We start from the raw sequence: 22,865 nt of genomic DNA, 5'->3' as shown, positions 1-22,865 counted from the left end.
GAAACTGTAGGGGTATGAACTCACCTTGAGTGATTTCAGTAGATGAGTGTTGAAGAAGAGAAGTGTTCAACTCAAGAACACTTGACGAATCACTTGAAGATTCGAAGATCTAACAAAAATGTGATGATGTTTGTGTAAGGAATCATTGATTTGAGAAAGAGGGAAGTGTAATAATCATACAGAGGATGAATTATACTTACCAAGAGTGTGAGAAAGCTTGATAATTAGCCTTCAATCTTGAATTTGAGGGAGGAAGTTTGAGAGGAAAAGAGTTTGGTCTTCTTGGTGAAAGAATGAGAAAATGAGAGATGTGTGAGGAGAGAGGAGGGTTTTCTTACCCTTGACCAAGTGTGTGGCTAAAAATGGTGGTAAAAGTACCATGAAATGACTAGGTATGGGCTGATGGTGAATAGTGACATGGAGTGGGTATGGGAGTGGTTGCTTGTGTCATAGAATAAAGAAAAGTCAACACTCCACCTCTTGTACTTCACCCACTCTTCTTGGATAAGGTTTATCCCTAAAAACGTGGATAATTAATAAATATGGGGCCTTATATGTTAAAATAAAGTTTTGGGTGAAAATCCCACGTTAAAACAATTAAAAACGAGGCTAAAACGAAGTCGTAGTCGAAAACCGGGAAGAAAAAGGCTAACAGCGAGGCTTCTCGGAAGGGGGCCGAAGGTTCGGTCCCTTCTGGTGCTGGGTCCGAAGCGAACTAGGGCGAGACAGCAAGGAGCGAGGGTCAAGTTCGGTCCGAAAGTGTCAGAGGCGAAATAGACCGAAGTGAACAGTGACTTCAGGCTCGGGCATGTGTGAGGTTCGGTCCTGAGAGGACCCTTCGGGTTCGGTTCAGGAGGGTTCGGTCCCTAAGAGGATTATCGGCCCTAAGAGAGGTTTCGGCTCCTTAAGAGGGGTTTCGGGTCCTTAAGCCTATTTTACTCGTTCTTACTCCGTTTTAAGCGGTTTTTGACCCGGTTAAGGGTCGGAATGACCCGAATGACTTCAAAAAGTTACGGAAACTTTTGAGAGAGATTTGGGAGAGATTTCACATTCTTGGAGAGATTTCTCATACAAAGAGAGATTTGGGAGAGATTTCACATTCTTGGAGAGATTTCTCATACAAGGAGAGATTTGGGAGAGATTTCACATACTAAGAGAGATTTGGGAGAGATTTCACATTCTTGGAGAGATTTCTCATACAAAGAGAGATTTGGGAGAGATTTCACATTCTTGGAGAGATTTCTCATACAAAGAGAGATTTGGGAGAGATTTCACATACTAAGAGAGATTTGGGAGAGATTTCACATTCTTGGAGAGATTTCTCATACAAAGAGAGATTTCACATTCTTGGAGAGATTGCTCATACAAAGAGAGATTTGGGAGAGATTTCACATACTTAGGGAGATTTGGGAGAGATTTCAAAATAAAGAGAGATAGAGTGAAAACGATTGAGAGAGGTTTCATTTGTGACCTTTTTGAGTGTCCGGCTTCGCAATGCAAGGTCCGTAAACCCTGTTAAGCCTTGTTTATGGATCTTACACACTCCTGATGAGTATGCAACATTATTTTATCGGTTTGGCTCGCCACGTACCACAGTTTTAGGTTAAAGAGATCTAGATGTACGCACTTTTCGATTTATGATCTCTCATTAGAATAGCGAGTTGTTTAGAAATTACATAACGTAAACTCTAATACCCACGGGCAAATTGAGTCGAACGGTTTGACTTGTTGAGTTCAGTTGACTTTGACTTGACCGGAAATTGATGGTTGTCACATCTTAATCATGGGAAGGTCTTAACTTCTAAAGTCGATAATTTTGAGCTTTTGCATGGCTTAATAGAGCCCAAAACCAAACCCTAGGTTCAAAATGACCAACAATCCATGCATGAGTGGACTATAATCCTTATTATCTGATTTTTATAAATTAATAACCTTAGACATGGCAATAAATGATGCTCAAGGGTTATTGAGTAGCTCATACTCACAAGATGGAAAGCCATGGACCAAAACATGCCAAAACATTATCTAAATGTAGATCTAAACTAAAGTGCCATAAAGTTTAAAGCTTTATACATCCATAAGATGCTAAGTGAAAAATCAAGTCCTGATCCACAAGCTCCAAGCTCCACAACACCTCTCCAATGGACTCCTTTTTCTTCAATATGCACTAAAACACACAAAGTATCACTCTAAGAGCTCAAGAACCTCAAAAGGTTGCTAGGGTTTCGAAATGGTGCTTAGGGACAATGGAGGTTGGTGATGAGGGAGGCCTCAAGGACTTAAGGTCCTTTAAATAGGGTCCAAATCCTTAAAATTAGGGTTTTGGGATCAGCCATTTTACAGCCTGTATACGCTACGTATGCCCTGCATACTACATTAAGGCCCTGCAATAATTTAACTAACTTACGCCCAACATACTCCTCAGGTACGCCCGACATAAGGACCAATTTTGCAAGAAAGTTATTTTTATACCGACAATAGAAATGCCTGGAAACGGATGTTACAATTACACATCGTACACAGGTTAGAATAACTGATGCCAAGTTTGAATAGATTATCCATGGAAGACAATTTACCATGATAAGTTCGCTAAGCAAGGACATTTAGTTTTCCAGGTACCAGTGGGTTCCAGGTCTAGATACAGTCACTACGAGGAAGGGTTAGTCTGTCAATATGAGTTCTTAACGATGACACAGTATAAACCCGAGATGGATCAAGTGACCAAGCCCATTTTGATGTTCCATTTGCGTTTGTTATTAACTAGTAGTGGTTAAAAAAAGTCGCATTTTCTTTTTCTAACATTATTGAAATATTAGCAATTGTTCCCAACATGCACTCCGTCTTTTTGCTATCGATGGTCTGGAAAAACGACCATCAGATCCATAGATAGATTTAATCACCCTCTCCAATAGCCACTATTCATATATTGTATACATAACATTTGTAGATAAAAAACAAGTATAGACTATGGACATCAACATTTCAATCCACCGAAATTAATAGGATTTGCCCTTGATCGTGAATGGGCGTTTGAACCTTTTAAGCTTCGTCATTCGTCATTCAAGTATATAATGACAAAAAAAATAATTACCAACATAAGTTCATAAATGTATGGTTTGCTAATATTGTTAGAAAGATAATGTTCTAAGAAATTATGTGCACACGTTATATGACAAAATATATAATGTGGACAATGTTTCTATTAATATTTGGAATAAAACCACAAAGTTTTTGTTTATAATTATGGCATGTCCCTTTTAAAATTGTTTATATTTTATCTTTATAATCGGTTACAACCGATCATGAGAGTAAAATATGAAAATTTTCGAAAAATTTAAAGATAAATCAAACACGAAAAAAAGTTTAGTGACTAAATTTTTTTGGGATGTTCTCTATGATGCTTGTCGGCGTGCTGATATTTCTGTGAAGAAAGAAGCACCAGTGAACTTTTTGATAGACCCGCAGGATGGCAGGTCCACACTTAGACCAGCTGATATTTTGGTATTTGGATGGATAGGAGGGAAGCATGTGTGCGTGGATCTTATTGGGGTCTCTCCTCTCGTTGGTTTGGGGAGCGGGGGTTTCACAGCTGGGCATGCCGCTTTGAAAGCCGCTGCGTGCAAAGTGGTAAAGCACGAGAATGCATGTAGAGAAAATTAACATGTGTTTGTTCCTTTTGCATTCGATAAATTTTGTTTTCTCGCACCAGAGGCGGTGAAGCTCCTTAATAGAGTCCAACGGGTTATGCATTCTAATGACATATCTCTTAGATCCACAAATGTTGTTTTCAAAAGAATTGGTTTTGCCATCCAGAAAGGACTAACGGCGCAGCTTGTTGCCCATTTGCCTTCAATCAATATGTATTTAACTATAATATTTTATAATTTACCAAAAAAAAGTGACTAAACTGATATACATCCTCTTTAAAACACCCTCATATGCTCTCATGAGTCTTTAAATATTTCAAGTTATCATTATATTTTTTAATTAAATCATTATGTTTTTACATTTTAAGACGTCTTTAATAGTTTATTTGAAACTTATTGACTTTTTTGGAAAAGCCAAATATTTCTAGCTCTTTCAAAATTTTATTTTATTTTTGTCTAAAAAGTTATATTTGTCAAACATTTTTTATTTATTTATTAATTTTTAAAAAGCCAATAAATTAATAAATTATTTTAAAAGACACTCTCCAACACCTCGGATATAAATATCTCAAATCTCATTTTTAAGTATAATTTATCCCGTTTTCTACCCTTAAAATAGGCTAACTTTAAGTATAATTTATCCCGTTGTCTTTTGGTTATATTTTTTTTTTTTTTCACTTTTTACCTTAAAGTTCTTAAAGTTCTAGATATCTCAAAGTTAGCCTTTATATTTTCTCAGTTATATAGTTTATTTATCTGGATTTTACCATTAAGGTTGTATGGATTTCATATATTCTATTCTAGACTGATCATAAAATTTCCATGATACCACGTGGAGTAAAACTTTTACTTTAGTTAAGAAATCATAAATGTTCATCCTCTTGTTTCCAATTATATTAAATTAAATACACCAATAATATAAAGATTCATAAACAAACAATTTATATAATTTTTTAATGTGTATCCAATTATCACATGATACGATAAATTTAATTCATTAACTGATTCTTAAAATATATATACACAAAACTTCAGTAATATTAACTCTTATATGTATTAGTAATTTTTATCCATATTATATTGTATTGACAAACTTCGGACAAGAGATACTTTCAAGTGCAAATATCGTCATTTAAACCGAAAACATATTAAATTAAATTGTAACCTTTTTTATTTTTATTTTTTTTATTTTTTTATTTTTTATGTGTAAAGATGTACTATAAAGGCATAACGCTGCTAAATGAAGTCCTTTAATTCCTTCTATACTTGCCCAGTTTAAGACTCAAATTTAGAAAACTATTATACTCTTTGGATTAAAGAACAAAACTTCGTTTTTTTAATTCCCAGTATATTGCACATTTTAAGGCTCAAATTTAGAGAAGTATTAAACCCTATGAAATAAAAACCAAAATTTGCTTATTATCTCCCATTTTTAGGGTGGGATGTTTCTTAACCAAAATGTCACTTTAATGTTTTATGTCACCCACTATCTAATTTTGAAGTCATACAACTCCCTATTTCCAAATTTTGCTCTTATTTTTTCAATGCGTTCCATATTTTATATAGGTCGACAAGCAAATGCCTTTATTTTGAACTACGGAAATGTGTTGGACCAATAATGTATTGCCATGTAAGCACCAATAATACAAAACGGGGCCATTTCAAGAATGTACCGCCTTAAGTGATTTGATTAAACATAAACGACAAGATGTGATTTGGTAAGCTTATGTCACTTTGAAGGGTGTTTTCATATCATGGATTACCAATTGCTTAATCTTTGTGCCTCTTCCTTGTTTTCGTGCAAAGAGTATCCAAAGGTTATTTCTCCATAACAAAATTTATATATCTTGAATTCTTTAATCTCAGTTCGAGATGTAATATATATATCGTACCCCATTTTTAAGTATAAAGAAAACCTAGCCTGTGTTTTATTATTCCATAAAAGTATATAAATAGAGAAAAAGGCCTTTTACCTATTAGGATGTTTGACACATTTCTTGGTTTGTGGTTTACTTACTTTTGTCCCTTTATCCTTTGTTTTTTCAATTATGATATATATTTTATCGGAAAGTTTTTGTTATTACATAAATTCCTTTATTTGAATAATACAAAATAAATTAACACAAAGAGGTGGACATTTGAAATAGAACGTTATTAAATTACAAAGTTATGTTTATGCTCAAATTGTTAAAATGAAAGTTGTATCATTTATTTTGTATCATATAATGAAATGCGTACTTTATTGGTCAAAATCATTACTTGTCCTAAGTTGCAACTACATCTGTTAACATTACATAACAAAAAGTATTCTATTTATATGAAAACGAAAACATTAATCTTTCATATACGAGTTTTAAGAAATGTTAAACAAAACTGTTACAATTTTAATGAAACAGACAAAATACATACTTTAATTGGCAAAACCATTACTCGTCCTAAGTAGCTAGGAGTTCGAAAGGTTAACGTTGCATAATTATTGGAGAACTAATGATTGCAAGTGTTATTTTATATATTATTTAATTAATATCATTATTCATGAATCATGGTCATGCCACGTGTACATATATGTACACAAGGTTTCATCTTTTTCTCAATCATATGTACGTTATTTAAAAACCCACGCAATTGAATTTTGAGATTCCATCGATCACACACGTACACAAACTTTTGGTGAAGACAACTCAAATTAAACTATATATATATTGCATTTATGCATAGGTTGGTAGGAGTACTAATCTTTTTTATTAAATTTAACACGACATTCAATTGTTGTAGCGTAATAGACTATTAGTGAAACAAAGTTCAATTAACAGCCACTTTCATGATATGCATCATGTTTAATGTTTGGTGGTTCTCATTAGTCATTACCAGCCGTCGTTGTTTTTGTAACCCATTTATTAAATACATACTGGTCCTAGTGTTAATTTTGGAACCACAAGATAATTACATGTCATATTCATGTGCTTATAATGGCATTTGTTGAAAGAAGAGTAAAATGTCTCCAACCATTGAATCAATTGATGACTGTTGGGGTATTTTAGACCTAAATACCACTAAAGTTAGTAGATTTTTTTCTCTAGAAACATATTATTTTTCTTTGGTTTTGAAATTTTCCATAGACTATTTCTTTATTGTTTTGCATTGGTATTGTTGTTGGAGTTCTTGAGACCATTTTCCTACAATACTAAGGTCGCAAAGACTAATATTGGGGTTCTATTTATTAATGAGTTAGTGATAGTTTGTTTTCTTAGTTGGTAGTTATGTTAGTTGCTAGTACATAATGTGATGTAAGTGTTAGAGGTGTATGATAGTGATTTACAAATACATGTACATAATTTGGTAGTTATGTTAGTCTGTATTTTTTTTTTTTTTTAAAACAATATTTTTAATTAGGGCATCGTACTTGGAAAAGTTTATTTTTACCTATAACAACATTTTTACATAGTCCTAAAAATACATTATTTGATATCTATTGCTATCATTATATATATATATATATATATATATATATATATATATATATATATATATATATATATATATATATATATATATATATATATATATATATATATATATATATATATATATATATATATAAAACTTGGCCTCCAACATGAATAGTGAACTGGTGAACAGTTTGACAAAAATGGTCCCTTGGTTATAGAATTTTGGTATAGGGGTATTTTGTGGAAAATATTCTATTCTATGTCCACGTGTTGTTCATCGTGCCTGGTTTCACTTCCATCTTTATCTCTTATCTGAACCGTATTATTTCTGTTCGTATAGTATCGTAGATATCTAATACCGATCAAATTTCAGAATCATCTGATCGGAACCTCGTAAAACCCTAGAATTTCTTTAAATATCATCTCCACAAAACCCGTCGCACCCTCCCGTTCATCCCTTGGGGATAGTTGTTGCTATTCTTGAGTTTGACAGGCGAAGACAAGAAGGGAGGAATGTATATTAGGAACTGACCAAGGGAAACAATACAATCCAAATGTAGACTGCTACTGCAACTGCTTCGACCATAGCTGTCAGCAACGAAGAATAAACCCACGAAGGTCACCCGTCTTGAAGAAACCATTCATCCCACTTCACAATCAAAGTGTCGCCACTGAACAGAGAAGGTGATGACCTCCAATCGTCGAAGGGTCGATCAATTTATAAAACGGAAAAGGTTCAAGAGTTTCTCCGCTTTAATCTCAGTTTGACCATTTTTTACCATTCATCTTCTACAAACTAAAACCGTTCAACCCTAAAACCACAATCCACCAGCGACTGAAGCGAAGTTTGATAGAAGGTGGTCACACGGTTCCGACACAGTGGAGATAAGTGTATGAAGTTGCCTGGACAAACTACCGGGAATTGAGAGATGAACGAAGAGGCTGAGGATTGCAGAAGCGGACTCGAACTCGGACGGTGGTTACGCTTCCAATCTTTAGTAACACAGTTCAGGTATATCGATTTATGGTTTGTCTCCTTTTGCCCTCTTCTACTTCTTCTCTGTTGATGGCGTTGTTTGATTTGGCCCGCTGTGTTTATTTGTTTTGTTAGGGTATCGATTTGTCTCCGTCTTCTAGTTTACTTTGCAGTTCCTATTCTAAAGCGAGTCGATTGCGCAGAATGAAGAGGAACACAGTAAGTTTCCCGAGATCCCGATTGTTCTATCTATCTACCCACTATGATTCTCTCACCTAATATCTTCCCAATTGTGATGATATATGCTATCTGTATTTGCAAGGACAATCAGGTCAATTTGGTCACCATTGGAACAAACAGAAGGGGGACGGTTGGTTTAAATTTCATATGTTTATCTAAATTCAAACAAACAAAGAAAGGTGATTTGCTTTTTGTTTTTTTTGCTTTTCGACTTTTAGGGCATGCTGTCTTTTTGTCTATTCAAAAGTTAGAATCTAATGTAGGGTTCTTTGTTTTTTCGATGACATTTCTATGTTGTTGTGTGGTCACTGGAACAGAAAAGAAGTGGTTGACAGGCGACGGGGACGGTGCCAGCGTCTACCCTGAGTTCATCGATCTTGTGATACCGATTGACACCAAAGAAGTTGAGCAAAACGATTCTGATTGTCATTCAGGTAAACCCTCAATTTGGTTCTGAGATAGTGAATGGTGTTCAGACCTAGAAAACCATACTAAATTAAAATTTGATATTGTGGAAATTCTTGATGTACATGCTAATGCCAGTGTATCTAATGCTTTATTGGTCAAATTCAAAGGGTTTGTAAGTCGTTTTAACAAAACAACTTCGGGAGGACTAAATGACCGAAAAATCCTTGGAAATGGAATAAGGTCTGAAATGGAATAAATTTTGCTTTTAGGAAGTTTTATGAAGTTATTCTAAAATTGTTTTCTTAGAATTTTTAAACACATTCATAACTTTTACATGTTAGAAAATTAGTATTCAGAAGACTTTAAGCAAGCTCTAAAGACATTTCAGCCATCCATTTTAGATATTTTAATTATAGATTTAAGCAAAATACGTACAACATAACAAGAATCCATTTATTGTTCTTTAGATCAAAGAGGAGATGAAGCCACATGTGTCATTTGCCTTGTAAATTCCATTTATTTTTTTATCAACTTATCTCACTTTCATTTAATGTTAGTTGTTTTAATTTGTTTGCAGGCAATTATTTGAATAGGACATCAAGAAGGTGTAAAAGAGTATTGGAAGGGCACTAAGGATGATAGAAGATTATGTGGATCTCAAATCAAGTGCTAAAATGTCTGTTTTTATCATTTTTTGGCATATTTTACTGTTCATGTATGTAATGATTTTAGAAGCTCTAACCGAATTAAAAAGATATGTTGAGTATTGGCTTAGGTTTCTATTTTTTTTTTTTTTTTGTATTTTCAACTGTAGTTAGATGAATATAGGGAAGAAAACGAAGTATATGGTCTTGAAATGCATCCAAATGGAACAAAAAAGCTTATGGAAGTAGAAATTTATCATTCTTTTATGTATTTTTCTAATATTCCAGATTTCGTGTCGGTCTTTGAACTTTCCATATTGATTTGCAAACCAGTGATGATTCAAGTAATGGGAAGTAGGGTGATGGAAAAGCCTGCAAAGGAGGCAAAACACTTTCCAAAAGGGACTCAACTTCCCAGGTGACTTTATTGATCTAAGTCCATTTTTTCGTCTACATACATGTTGTCTATTTTCTTTGTTCAGGAGCAATCCTCAGGTAATTCCATGGAGGCTGTCCCATATTAGACGGGGTTTTCAGGTTTCATATATTTACCACTTTTAACCTTTGTGAATTGGATACTAAATATAGATGAGATTAGATGTTTTAAATCTCTGCAATCAAATGACATAGCTTTCTCTTTGCTTTCTGATTTCTTCTCAATTTCAATAGAAATATTGTTGGTTCATGTAACTATACATGTGTCAAACGTGACAGGTCTTTTCTTGGCAGTTCGTAGTATAAATGATCGAAATTAGTGCAGTCATAAGGAAATGAAGAATTGGTTTGCCATGTCTCTTCTTTGGACTGAAAATGATAATAAAGGGTATTATGGTCTTTTTTGGTTACACTTAATTGTGATAGATATTTTCAAGACAGTGTGAAGCTTCGAGTCCATGATTGACATGGGAAAAGTAGTCTTTGTTGTTTTATAGATTTGGTGCAATAAAAGTTTTAAGGGGTATTTTTGTAACATGGAACAGTGAAAGAGTTAAAAGGGAATATTAGCCTTTTATTTTAACGTAAAAGAAAGATGGTGGAAAAAGACGAGGAAAGTTTGACTTCTTATTACTTTTAAAAGCTTACTGAGTTGTACTTATTGCATCGTAACATGTAGATTACTTTCAATTTTACTGTTTTGGGGTATTTGGTTGAAAGGACTAACCTATGTTGTTGTTCGGTCACAGAAACAAAAAAGGATTGCAATTGTCAATGGCAGTAGTGCTGACCACCGGAGATAATTACTGGTCACGAAAAACACATGATCGGTATAAAAATATAATTTTCTCATCTAAGTTGACAGATAGTTTTTAATTGCATGATGTTTTGCTATCTTTTGGCTTTTGCTATTTCAGTTATTGGATAGTTGGTATATCTGCAAAGTTAAGCAAGGTTAGTTAGTTATTGGTGTTTTACTTTTGGTGAGATTTACCTTTTTATTTTCTTCTAGTAACACAATAATAAACCGTGTAATTTCTTTCAGGAGTGCGTGAAGGTAAATTCAATTCCCCTCATATGTGAACAAAAACTTCATGGTAGATGAGGTAACTATCTACAACCATCTATCATGATTGCTAAATTAACATAACATTGATTAAAAATAGATACTTTTTTTTTTTTTTTTACTTTTCTAAAGCAACCTGGTACCACATACAGGGACCATGTGCATGGACATAACATCATATAACTCAAAAAATATTTAAAAGCATCAACTTCAAACATAACATACAAGATTCAACTAATATGTAGTAAGTACCTAAAGGAAACTATATCTAAAACCTGCAAAAAATAGAACAGAAACGATTAAAAAAACAGACAAATATTGAATTTGAAGGTACCGAATAAACATACAAAAAAAATATAAACACAGTAAAAGTATTAAACTCAGGGTGCTATAATTTTTAAAGAACATATGATCTTTAGTTTCTGCATATCTTTTATTTAAGAATTCTTAATCAGTAGGTTTGTAAAATATAAATTTCATTATCCATCTTTGCTCATCTGTCTTTCATATTCTTTGAAAGTCATATGAGAAACATGTATATTGTTTTACTATTATATCCATTGATTTCAAAAACTTTATTAAAAAGAATTCGTTAAATTATCTTGAAGCAATCGATAATAACAAAAAAAAATACGCAGGGAACACTACAAAACTAGTCGACAGTTCAAGTAGAAACCAAGGAAGTTACAAAACCCACTGCATCTCAACAAGGCTCTAGGAAAGTCGAAAAGTGGAAAATAAATTTTTTATCGACACAGAAGTATGTATTTAAGAATATGCATAATTCACTTATAATTCATGATATATGACTTTAATTAAGTCCAAAACTCTATTTTTGAGTTTTGGAAGAATATTGCCATCTTGACCATTGGATGCATCAATTTAGGTGGGAGAATCCATTAATAGGGTGGACATCGACTGCAGACGCGTATGCTAATGTTGGTGAAGCAGGACTCAGTTTTGAAAGTGAGGAGGCAGCCAAAGCATTTGTTGAGAAGCATTGTTGGGAATATGTGGTATATATGTTCCTACCATTCTTTATGTATTCAAAACAACAAAAAATTAAAGTATAATTGACTGATAAATGTAAAAAAATAGCAAGTTACTTTTGTTGAGATGTTTGTTACAACATTATACTTTCAAAAATCCATCCCATTATAGCAATGTCAATTTTAATGTCCTAATAAGAAGAAATTAGGAAATACAATGTATGCTTGAACCAAGTTTTTCAATATTTATTTGGAACCTTTTAGATCATTTAAAACCTCATAAGGATGGGAACAACTCAAATCTGTCTTTTTGGTCAATTTTTTACACAAATGCTCGAAGATATGCACAGGGTTGATTTTCAAATTAATAACCATACCCTAAAAATTTCCAAAGTTGACCTTCACTACAAAGCGCTTATGCTTGAAAACTCTAATTATATACTTTTAATTCTCATCTTTTACAGTTAGTAAATCATATAGATGATTCCATGAATTCAGTTTCTACTTTATATTGAGGAAAACTTAGTGTTCATGTTGCAGAAACACAACATTTAATAAATGGTCTTCATTGGGTAGTCATTAACTTAAACCCTGGTCATAACCGAACCCCGCGAAGCGGGGTACCCTAGCTAGTTGGTAATTAAATATGTGTTGTTATTTGAGAAAAATAAGATACTATAGTAAAATATCCAAGGTGGAAGGGGCCAAAAATGGCAACACCACAAACTAATATGGAAAATAGTTAACGTGTCACATTTAGTAAATGTCCCAGACAAAAAGTGGGAAACTCTTGAATCCTTTGTGGCTACTAGCAAAAAATATCGAAGCTGGGGGACCAAAAATGTCAACTCTACAAACTAATGTGGTAAAAAGTTGAAGAAGAACCAAAAGTGACAAAATGTTGAAACTTTTGTGACAAAACTTTAAGAAATTTAAAGAGGGACTAAAAATGACAAAGTATTGAAACTTTTGCGAGAAAACATAAAATAATAGAAAAAATATTATTTCTAAAACCTTTGTGCTTATATATATATATATATATATATATATATATATATATATATATATATATATATATATATATATATATTGTAATATCCGGATTTCCAAGTATCATAATTTAAGTATTTATCTTTTGAGTTAAGAAGAGGGACTCGACGAGTTGACGCCTAAACTCCTCGAGTAGGATCGTGATTGATGACCCGAATTAATGAATGGACTCGACGAGTCCACGCTGTGGATAGAAACCCTAAATATTTGGGTATGCGCCCTATTTAAGGGTCTTTATGGCCTTCATTTGCAGCCACACACACCCTTGAGAGACCCTAAACGAACCAGAGAGCATAGAGAGTGAGGGAAGGAGCTAATTTCATCACCATTAGTGCATTCGTGCAAGAAGGAAGGAAGGGATTCAAGCAAGGTTGATTGAGGAGCTCATATGTACTATCAGTTCATCAAAGGTTACTGTTTGAGGTATGAATCCTTGCCTATTTTTGTGTATATAGTGGATCTCATGAATCTAGGGGTTGTTTGCCCCCTTTTTAGTTAAGTTATGGAGTATGTGGAGTCCCTTTGTGGCATAGACATTAGATCTGGACCTTAAGAGGTCCAGAGAGTCCCAACAACCTAGCTTTATGTAGTCACATAAGAGTATTGAGCCTAAGACACCATTATAAGGGTTATTTTAACAAATAGAGCTAGATGTGTGGTTCATGGACATAAAGATTGAACCTTTACGTGACTTTTGGGTACTAGAAGGCTAGATCTATAAGTTAGAGAAACAGATCTGACCTCAGAAGGTCAATTGAGTATTGCCATGGAGGAAACTCGCTGAGTTCATGAGAGGACTCGACGAGTCGGATCAGGTTTCCCCGCGATTTGTGATCAGTGGTAACCCGTCGAGTGAAAGGTTAACTCGACGAGTCGAGTGAGGCGTTATGAGGATTCAGAGGACACGCATTGACTCGCCGAGTCACCCGAGTGCACTCGACGAGTCTGGTCAAAATTGAACCGTTGACTAGAGTTGACTCCCGTTGACCTTATGGTTTTTGTCAAACTGATTCAAGATAGGTTATGGAGGGGTAGAATGGTCTTCTACACATTCTTAAGAGATGAGAACATAAAGAGAGTATTGATTAGAGATATTATCATTTTGATAGGACGAGGCTAGATCGGAGATATCGAGAACGAGAGTATACTAGACATCATACGAGGTGAGTCTTCTCACTACACATTACCTAGAATGGTATCTATGTGCAGACCGGAGGGTCTTATATGTATGTGTATGTTTGAGATTTATGTGCATTGTGTTATATGTATGCTATGTGTTATTTAGACCGAACCAGAGGGTCCAATGACTCATGAGGCTAGAGGGTCCTCGATCAGACCGGACCGGAGGGTTCAACGAGCTAGACCGGACCAGAAGGTCCAACGAGCTATGGGACTGGAGGGTCTTACCAAGTTATAGCCTTGAGTGGCTTATGTGCTGTATGTGGTATTTTGGGGAACTCACTAAGCATTTATGCTTACCGTGGTATGTGATATGTGTTTCAGGTACTAGAGAGGATTGTGGGAGGGCGCCGACATGATTTGTACACATTGATAGAGGATTTTGTATTTGAGATTTTGGGATATGTTTTACTGTGATAACATTTGATACACTTGAGATTCGAGAGGATTTGTATGAGACATGTTATGTTTGAAAAATGAAAAATTATTTTAAATTTTCACGTCGTTACAAGTTGGTATCAGAGCCTTGGTTTGAGGGATTCGGATGCACCTTTGGGCGTATCTGAACTTAAATTGAGGAATTGAGAAAATCTTTCATAAAAGAAATTTTTTTTCTAAAAAGAGTAAACGATTTTGAGAAAATCCAAAAAGGAGCAGTGTGTACGATCAGCCAGCGCCCGAATGGTGATTTCCCAAAATACCCTTACATTATGTGTTATGAGATATTATGTGATGTGCTATGCATGCTAGAGTAGGCTAGGTAAATCATATCTTAGGACTAGGGTGGCCTGATATGTGAAGCCTTAGCCTAGGAGTTTATGCAGCTGTGAGTTTCTTTGAGTGCATGTAGGTAGCAGAGAGTAGCTTGTGAGAAGTCTGCTTGAGAGTAGGAAGAATCCACGGGGTATAGAGTACTTGTGAATTGGGATCCTAGGAGGAGGACTTGGTGTGGATACGGATATGGTGTGGAAGGTAGTATTGGGCCCGTACTACTGAAGGCACCAGATCGGTAAACATCCCAAGTAACATTCCTTAGGGTGCCAAGGAACAAGTAGGAATGGTTGATCGAATGTGAGCAATCTCGGTCGAGTCTCTGATTATTTTATGTTGTATTTTAGAGGCATCATGGTGGGAACGCGCCACAACTCAAGAGGCAGTGGTACCAATGGTACTAGTGATGAGGAGATATGTAGGATGATTCACAAGGAGGTGGCCGCAACCATTCAGGCTGAGATACCCGAGATGTTTAGGTTTATCAAGACCACGCTGATTGAGACATTTGATGAGCGATATGCTGCTCTGACTGAGGCGGTTGCTGCTGCTTCCACTGCAGCTATCGCTGCCGTGAGACCACAGGTGGGTGACTCGTTGCTATATCGAGAGTTCAGAAACATGAAGCAACCAGAGTTTGACGGGACTCAGGATCCGATAGCCGCGATGAGGTGGATCTATGACATTGAGGGATGCTTCTACACATGTTCATGTCCTGAGCATCTGAGGGTACGGTTCGCGCTGAACCAACTTCGCTTGGGAGCGAGGCATTGGTGGAAGTTTGTGACGGCTGACTTTACTCTTGCAGAGATTACGACAGTGACCTAGGAGAGGTTCACCACCATGTTCCGAGATGAGTATGTTCCCCCTGTGGAGAGGGAACGTCTAGCCCATGAGTTCTTGTCCCTCAAACAGGGGACAGAGTATGTGACTGTGATTACTCGGATGTTTCACGAGAGGGCGTTGTTTTGCCCAGAGCATGTATCATCTGAGCAGGCACGCATGAGTCGATATCTGAGTATAATGAGGAGAGACATTCATGAGTTCTTGGCGAACTCGACATACCGGACATTTTTCGAGCTCCAAGAAAATGCCTGAAAGAGGGAGATCGAGCTAGAGACTCAGGCCAGGGAGGAGGCCGAGTCTCAGAGGAGGGACAGGCGGCCGACACAGTCTCAGCTGACAGCCAAGCTGGAAAATTCCGCTGATTCGAGATCTGGAGCACCAAAGGGCCGCACTTTTGGGAAGTGTGACAAGATCCATGAGGGAGCGTACAGAGCAAGGGTGTGCTACAAGTGTGGCAAGGAGGGGCATTTCGTGAGGGATTGCCCCATGGGGTTTGCAGTTTGCTTCCACTACAACTAGACTAGCCATAAGAAGGCCGAGTGCCTACAGGTACTCTAGGGATCAGCACAGGGATCTGCACTTGCCGCTACTAGAGCCACCGAGGCCCAGTCATTGAAGGCCGAGGCACTAAAGGCTCGCGGGAGAGCCTTTCAGTTGATAGCGGATGTAACATCCCAAAAATCGAGGCCAAAAATTTCATTTTAAATTTTGTGAATTATAAAATAACTTGCCAAGACATTGCTAAAATGATATCAATACATAAAACCGCAGTATAATATCTCAAACCGTATCATCTGAATGTAATAAAATATTAGAGTACAATCCCATGAAACTCTAAGCGGAAATCATGTGTGCATGTGTAATGCACTGCTACCCTGCCAACTCATTCCCCTTAGACGAAGAGGTACCTAAAACTAAAACTGAAACTGTAAGCACAAAGGTTAGTGAGTTCCCCCATCATACCACATATCATACAATCACATAGCCTACATACTGTTGGGTAATTATGAGGTGCCCGACCTACCCGATACGACCATTCTGGGGTGCTGACCTACCCGTGTCAAGCCATTTTCGGGTGCTGACCTATTCGTGTCAAGCCGTTATGGGGTGCTGACCAACCCATCGGTCCTAACAACCGAACCTTGGGGACTATTCCACCCCTACTGCTACTATCACATATATCATAACATAAACATACTATCAGACATATCTGGGGTGTCCGAACTAACCTTCGGTCATAACAACCGAACTTGGGGACTATTCCTCTCCTACTACCACTATCACATATAACATATCATGCCAGCATATAAACATATCATAACATACTGTCAGACATATCTGGGGTGTCCGACCTACGCTTCGGTCCTAACAACCGAACTTGGGGACTATTCTCCGCCTACTACCACTGTCACATATAACATATCATGCCAACATATAACATATCAGGTAGTAGCAAACCTAGATGAATATCACAAAGACAATCATCTAACATACAACTCCTACTGGTGGGCCAACGTTGTGGCCATAGACCCATCGCTACTAGAAGGTAACTCACCTCGATGTCATGTAGTGTCTGATCTGTCCTCAGCGTAAAGGTCGGCTCTCCTCGACTCCTCAATCGCTACACGACAATCCTCAAGTCATCAAACAGAACATGCAACCCTAACCAGGGTCAATACCATAGCCAATCAAAGTCAACCTTGGTCAAAGTCAACATCTAGTTGACCTAACTCGTCGAGTTGGTCTACCAACTCGTTGAGTCCATGCTCCATTTAACCTGATCCAACCCCGACTTCACTCATTAATTCTAGCAAGAACTTGTCGAGTTCTCCTTCATTTAACCATCGGGGACATCTTCATCCGACTCGTTGAGTTCTTCTTTGAAATCGGCGAGTTCATCTCCCTCATAAGAACATATCCAGTCTACGACTCGCCGACTTGTATGAACAACTTATCGAGTCAGTCTTCAAAGGTTAGGATATTACCTTGGACTCGCCAAGTCTATTCATATACTCGTCAAGTCCCATGATTCTGATGTCCTTTTTGCGTCTAAACATTTACGGGACCTCCTTCCCGAACCACTAGTCCAACCTCAGAAAGGATTTAGTGGTCATTATACACCGACTCCCCGAGTTCCAAGAACAACTCGTTCAGTCCCTTCTTGACCCTTACTGAACAGTCGATTTAAATGGGTCTTAACACGTCAAAATCATAGATCTGGCCTCCTAGTGTCCCTTTTATACGTAAAGTTCCAAACTTGGTGCACATGCAAGGGGTTTTTGGCTCAAAAATCCATAAAAGGTGCTCTACAATGTGCATGGGGATCTCATTGCCATAGAGTTGGCACCTTTATGCCATGAGACCCCTCCAATGACCCAGATCTAAAAGTAGCACCCCGTGAATCACTTCACAAATCCAAAAATCGCTTAGAAAGCCCTAAATGCACCCAAAATCTAAGCCCTAAAGATGAACAACCAAATGGAAGACCAAAACAGGGGGCATTTACCTTGGTTGACTTGAAGATGGAATAAGATCTCTAGATCTACAAGCCCCAACTTGAATTCCCAAGCTTTTCCCTTCCTTTCAAGCTTCACAACCACCTAAAAGCACAAAAAATGGCCTTATATCAGTTAAAGCGGCTAGGGTTTCGATAAGAGGTGTTCTGGGAGCATAAGGGACAATGGAGGCTTCAATAAGGCGTTTAAATAGGGTACAAACCCTCAGATTTAGCGTTTTCCTCAAACAGCACCTACTTGCAAAGTCGGTCTGCCGACTTATCGAGTAGGTCACTTAAAATGCATGTGGATCACGACCCTACTCGACGAGTCGGGCCTTCAACTCGTCGAGTCCTAGAGAAAAATACAGAAATGCTTAATTTAAACGTGTACCGGGAATCAGGTGTTACAAATCTCCCCCACTTATTCTTGACTTCATCCTCGAAGTCTGCTACTTGATCCTAAAAAAGCTCGGGGTAATGCTCCCTCATCTTGTCCTCCGGCTCCCAGGTCCATTCCGAGCCCTTGCAGTGCTGCCACTGCACCTTTACCAGCTCCACTTTCTTGTTCCTCAGATCCTCTGGCTTCCTGTCGAGGATTGCCACTGGCCGCTCGATGTAGTTCAGGTTGTCATCAACCTGAATATCCTCTAGAGGGACCACTGCTGAATCGTCCACCAAACATTTCCGTAACTGGGTGACGTTTAACGGTGTTCTGAATTCGACTGAGTTCGGCTGGCAGATCCAGCCTATATGCTACCCTGCCCACCCGGGTTATAACCCTGAAGGGTCCAATATACCTGGGGCCCAGCTTCCCCCACTTCCTGAATCGAATGACGCCCTTCCATGGCGACACCTTCAGGAGCACCATATCCCCGACCTGGAATTCTAGGTCTGACCGATGATTATCGCCATAACTTTTCTGAGGACTCTGAGCAGTCTGAAGCCTTCTCCGAACCTGTTGGATCCTCTTCGTAGTCTTGAGTACCACTTCGGTACTCACCATGACCCTCTGCCCCACTTCTCCCCATCATATCGGGGTCCTGCACTTCCTCCCATACAACATCTTGAAGGAAGGAAAGTCGATACTCACATGATAACTATTGTTATAGGAGCACTCTGGCAATGGGAGGTAAGCATCCCAACTACCTCCGAAGTCTAAAACACATGCCCGCAGCATATCCTCCAGAGTCTGGATGGTCTGCTCGCTCTGACCATCCGTTTGCGGGTGGAAGGCGGTGCTAAAATGCAGTCGAGTACCCAGGTCGTCATGAAACTTCTTCCAAAACCTGGAAGTGAACCACACGTCCCTTATTTTAAATCACCGAAACTGGCACCCTGTGTCGCGCCACTACTTCCTGGACGTAGATGTCGGTCGGCTTTTCAGCCAAAATACTCTCTTGAATCGGAATAAAATGGGCGCTTTTGGTCAATCGATCAACGATGACCCAAATCGAATCCACCCCTCGTGCGGTCCTGGGAAGCTTCGTAATGAAGTCCATAGTAATATCTTCCCACTTCCACAGCGGGATATACAACGACTGGACCTTTCTGTGAGGTCTCTGGTGCTCAGCATTGACCTTCCTGCAGGTCAATCACCTCTCTACAAACCAAGCTATGTCCCTCTTCATACATGGCGACCAATAATCGATAAGAAGATCCCTATACATCTTCGTTGCCCCAGGATGTATGGAGAACCTGAATTTGTGTGCCTCTGCCATCAGTACCTAGTGCACACCCTAATGATACAGGACCCACACCCTACGGTGAAGAGTCAACAATCCTCGGATATCATTGTTGAAGGAGGAAACCTAACCCATAATTCTCTCACTCTCCCGATGTTCCTCCTTCATGGCCTCCTGCTGGGCCTCCCAAATCTACTCCAACAACAGAGTCATAACTGTCATCCTCAGACAGATGTCCCTGATTAGCGCTGCCATGTGGATAAGCACATCGGACACGACATTGGCCTTCCTCGGGTGGTAGAGGATCTCGCAATCATAATCCTTTACCACATCAAGCCACCGACGCTGCCTCATATTGAGATTTGGCTTGTCCATGAGATACCTCAGGCTCTTGTGGTCCGTGTAAATAGTACAACGAACCCCATAGAGGTAATGGTGACAAATATTAAGGGCGAAAACAACAGCCCCCAGATCAAAATCATGTGTCGGGTAACTCGCCTCGTGAGGCTTCAGCTGCCTCGAAGCGTAAGCTATAACATGCCCTCTCTGCATCAATACCGCGCCCAAAACCGAGATGGATGCATCATAGTATATTACAAAGTCCTCCATGCCCTCTGGCAATGCTAAGATTGGCACCTCGCACAATTTCTGCCTCAACGTCTCAAATGCGGCCTAATGCTCAGGCCCCCAGCGAAAGACCACGACTTTCCTCGTCAACGGGGTCAGGGGAACGACTATCTTGGAGAAGTCCTGAATGACCCTTCGATAGTAGCCTGCCAGTCCCAGGAAGCTCCGAATCTCGTATGGAGACCTTGGATCCTCCCACCTCATCATGGCCACCACCTTGGCCGGGTCAACCGAAATCCCGTTCTGGTTGACAAGGTGCCCATGAAACTGGACCTTGCGTAACCAGAAGTCACACTTGGAGAGCTTAGCATACAAGTTCTACCTCTTCAATGTACCCATAACCTCCAGCAAGTGCTCCTCAAGCTACTCTTGCATCTTGGAATAAGCCAAGAAGTCATTGATGAAAACTATTACTGACCGATCCAACATCGGTTTGCACACGTGGTTCATGAGATCCATGAACGTGGCAGGAGCATTGGTGACCCCGAAAGGCATCATCACGAACTCATAGTGGCCATAGCACGTATGGAATGCAATCTTCTGCACATCCTGCTCTCTGAACCTCATCTGATGATATCCTAAACGCAAATCAATCTTGGAGAACCAAGATGCTCCCTGCAACTGGTCAAAGAGGTCATCAATCCTTCGGAGTGGGTAATGGTTCTTCACCATTACGTTATTCAACTCCTATAGTCTATACACATCCAATGCGACCCGTCCTTCTTCTTCACAAAAAGAATCGAGGCTCCCCAGGGTGAACTGCCCAGTCGAATGAATCCCTTGTCTAACAGCTCTTGCAGCTGCGTAGACAACTCCTGCATCTCAGGAGGAGCCAACCGATACGGTGCCTTGGCTATCAGAGCCGCACCAGGGACTAGGTCGATCCTGAACTCTACCTGCCTCTCTGGAGGTATCCCAGGCAACTCCTTAGGGAATACATCCACAAACTCTCGTACCACGGGTAGATCGCCCACCGTCGCCTTACCCGCTTCTCGGGTATACATAACATAGGTGACAAATCTTGCACAACCCTGCTGAAGGTAGCACCTAGCTCTCGCTGCTGAACATAAAGCTAATCCTCGTTATGGCCTCTCGCCCTGAATCACAAGCTCTCCCCCACTTGGAGTCCTGATCCGCACCAACTGTTGCACGCAGTCGATCACTACCCCATTGGGGCTTAGCCAATCCATACCAATAATAACCTTGTTCCCCTCCAAAGGTATGGGAACCAAGTCTACCAGGTAACGCTCCTCAAATAACCTCAAAACACAATCCCAGTAGACCTCTGATGCTAGCACTGACCGGTCTTCCACAATCTCAACCTCCAAAGGGCAATCCAGCGTGCCCGAAGACTTAGGAAACTTCTTGCTAAGCGCAAGAGAGACAAACGATCGGGTAGCACCCGAATCAAACAATACCTGAACTGGGATACCGTTCACATGGAATGATCCTAAACAAAGCACATACATAACATATCAAAATCACAGCGACATAACATAAAAGCATAAGAAAGAAATTGTACCCATCACCACATCGAGTGCAGCGCGTGCCTCCTTGGCTGTCAACTAAAATGCTCGGCTCCGCACCACTGGAGCCTCTACCTTGGCCTTCCGGCCATCCGTCACCCGTGCCGACGTTGGGGTCGGCGCCACCGCTGGCGCTGCTATTGTCGTTGCTGTCAATCTAGGGCAGTTGGCCTTTTTGTGGCCCCTCTGATTGCAATGGAAGCAAATCAGGTCTGACATCAGCACTGCAGGGGCGGGGGCAGTACAATCCCTGCCATAGTGCCCCATCTTGCCGCACTTGTCGTAGCCGAATGATCCCACTCTACAAGCTCCCTCATGCGGCCTGCCGCATTTCCTACAGCGGCTCTGGCCTGGCTGGCTCTTCGACCTAACGTCGGATCCCTTGGGTTTCTTCCCCGAAACCCCTGAAACCTGCTTAGACTCTGCTTTCCTCTTCCTGACATGCTCCAAACCTCTTCCGTGGCTATCATGGACTCTAGGGTCGGGCAGGCTGAATAGCTGACATGCTCTCGGATATCAGCCCTCAACGTATCATGGTAGCAGGTCTTCCACATCTCCTCACCCCCCGCATACTGGGGTACCAATAATGCTCTCTCTCAGAATTTAGTGGTGATCTCCGCCACAGTCTCCGTAGACTATCTCATATCCAAAAACTCTTAGGGCAGCTGCTGAAGCTCCACAGCTGGTGTAAACTCAGCCCTGAATCTAGTCACGAAATCTAACCAAGTCATATCCTCGATGGCTGGGGCCCCTAACGAGCCACCAACCAACTCCCACCAATCTCTGGCTCTATCCCTCAGACATCCCGCAGCAAATCGGACCTTTGATCCTTC

At 39.3% G+C, this 22,865-nt stretch overlaps 1 long non-coding RNA gene across 2 annotated transcripts; it reads left to right on the top strand.

Moving 5' to 3' along the window:
* Positions 1–8,095: 8,095 nt before the first annotated feature.
* Positions 8,096–11,980, top strand: LOC122197976 (uncharacterized). 2 transcript variants are annotated; one of them, XR_008223954.1, is made up of 7 exons: positions 8,096–8,491; positions 8,630–8,746; positions 9,298–10,629; positions 10,717–10,753; positions 10,845–10,905; positions 11,504–11,625; positions 11,752–11,980. It is a non-coding gene; the product is annotated as an uncharacterized LOC122197976 (long non-coding RNA). The 2 variants fall into 2 exon arrangements; XR_006191770.2 differs by having other exon boundaries at positions 9,298–10,753.
* The last annotated feature ends 10,885 nt before the right edge of the window (positions 11,981–22,865 follow it).

This window comes from Lactuca sativa, chromosome 5 (genome assembly GCF_002870075.4).
Source record: "Lactuca sativa cultivar Salinas chromosome 5, Lsat_Salinas_v11, whole genome shotgun sequence".
Taxonomy (NCBI): Eukaryota; Viridiplantae; Streptophyta; class Magnoliopsida; order Asterales; family Asteraceae; genus Lactuca; species Lactuca sativa.
The sequence above is the reverse complement of the archived record's forward strand: the minus strand, read 5'-3'. Positions and strand labels throughout refer to the sequence as shown.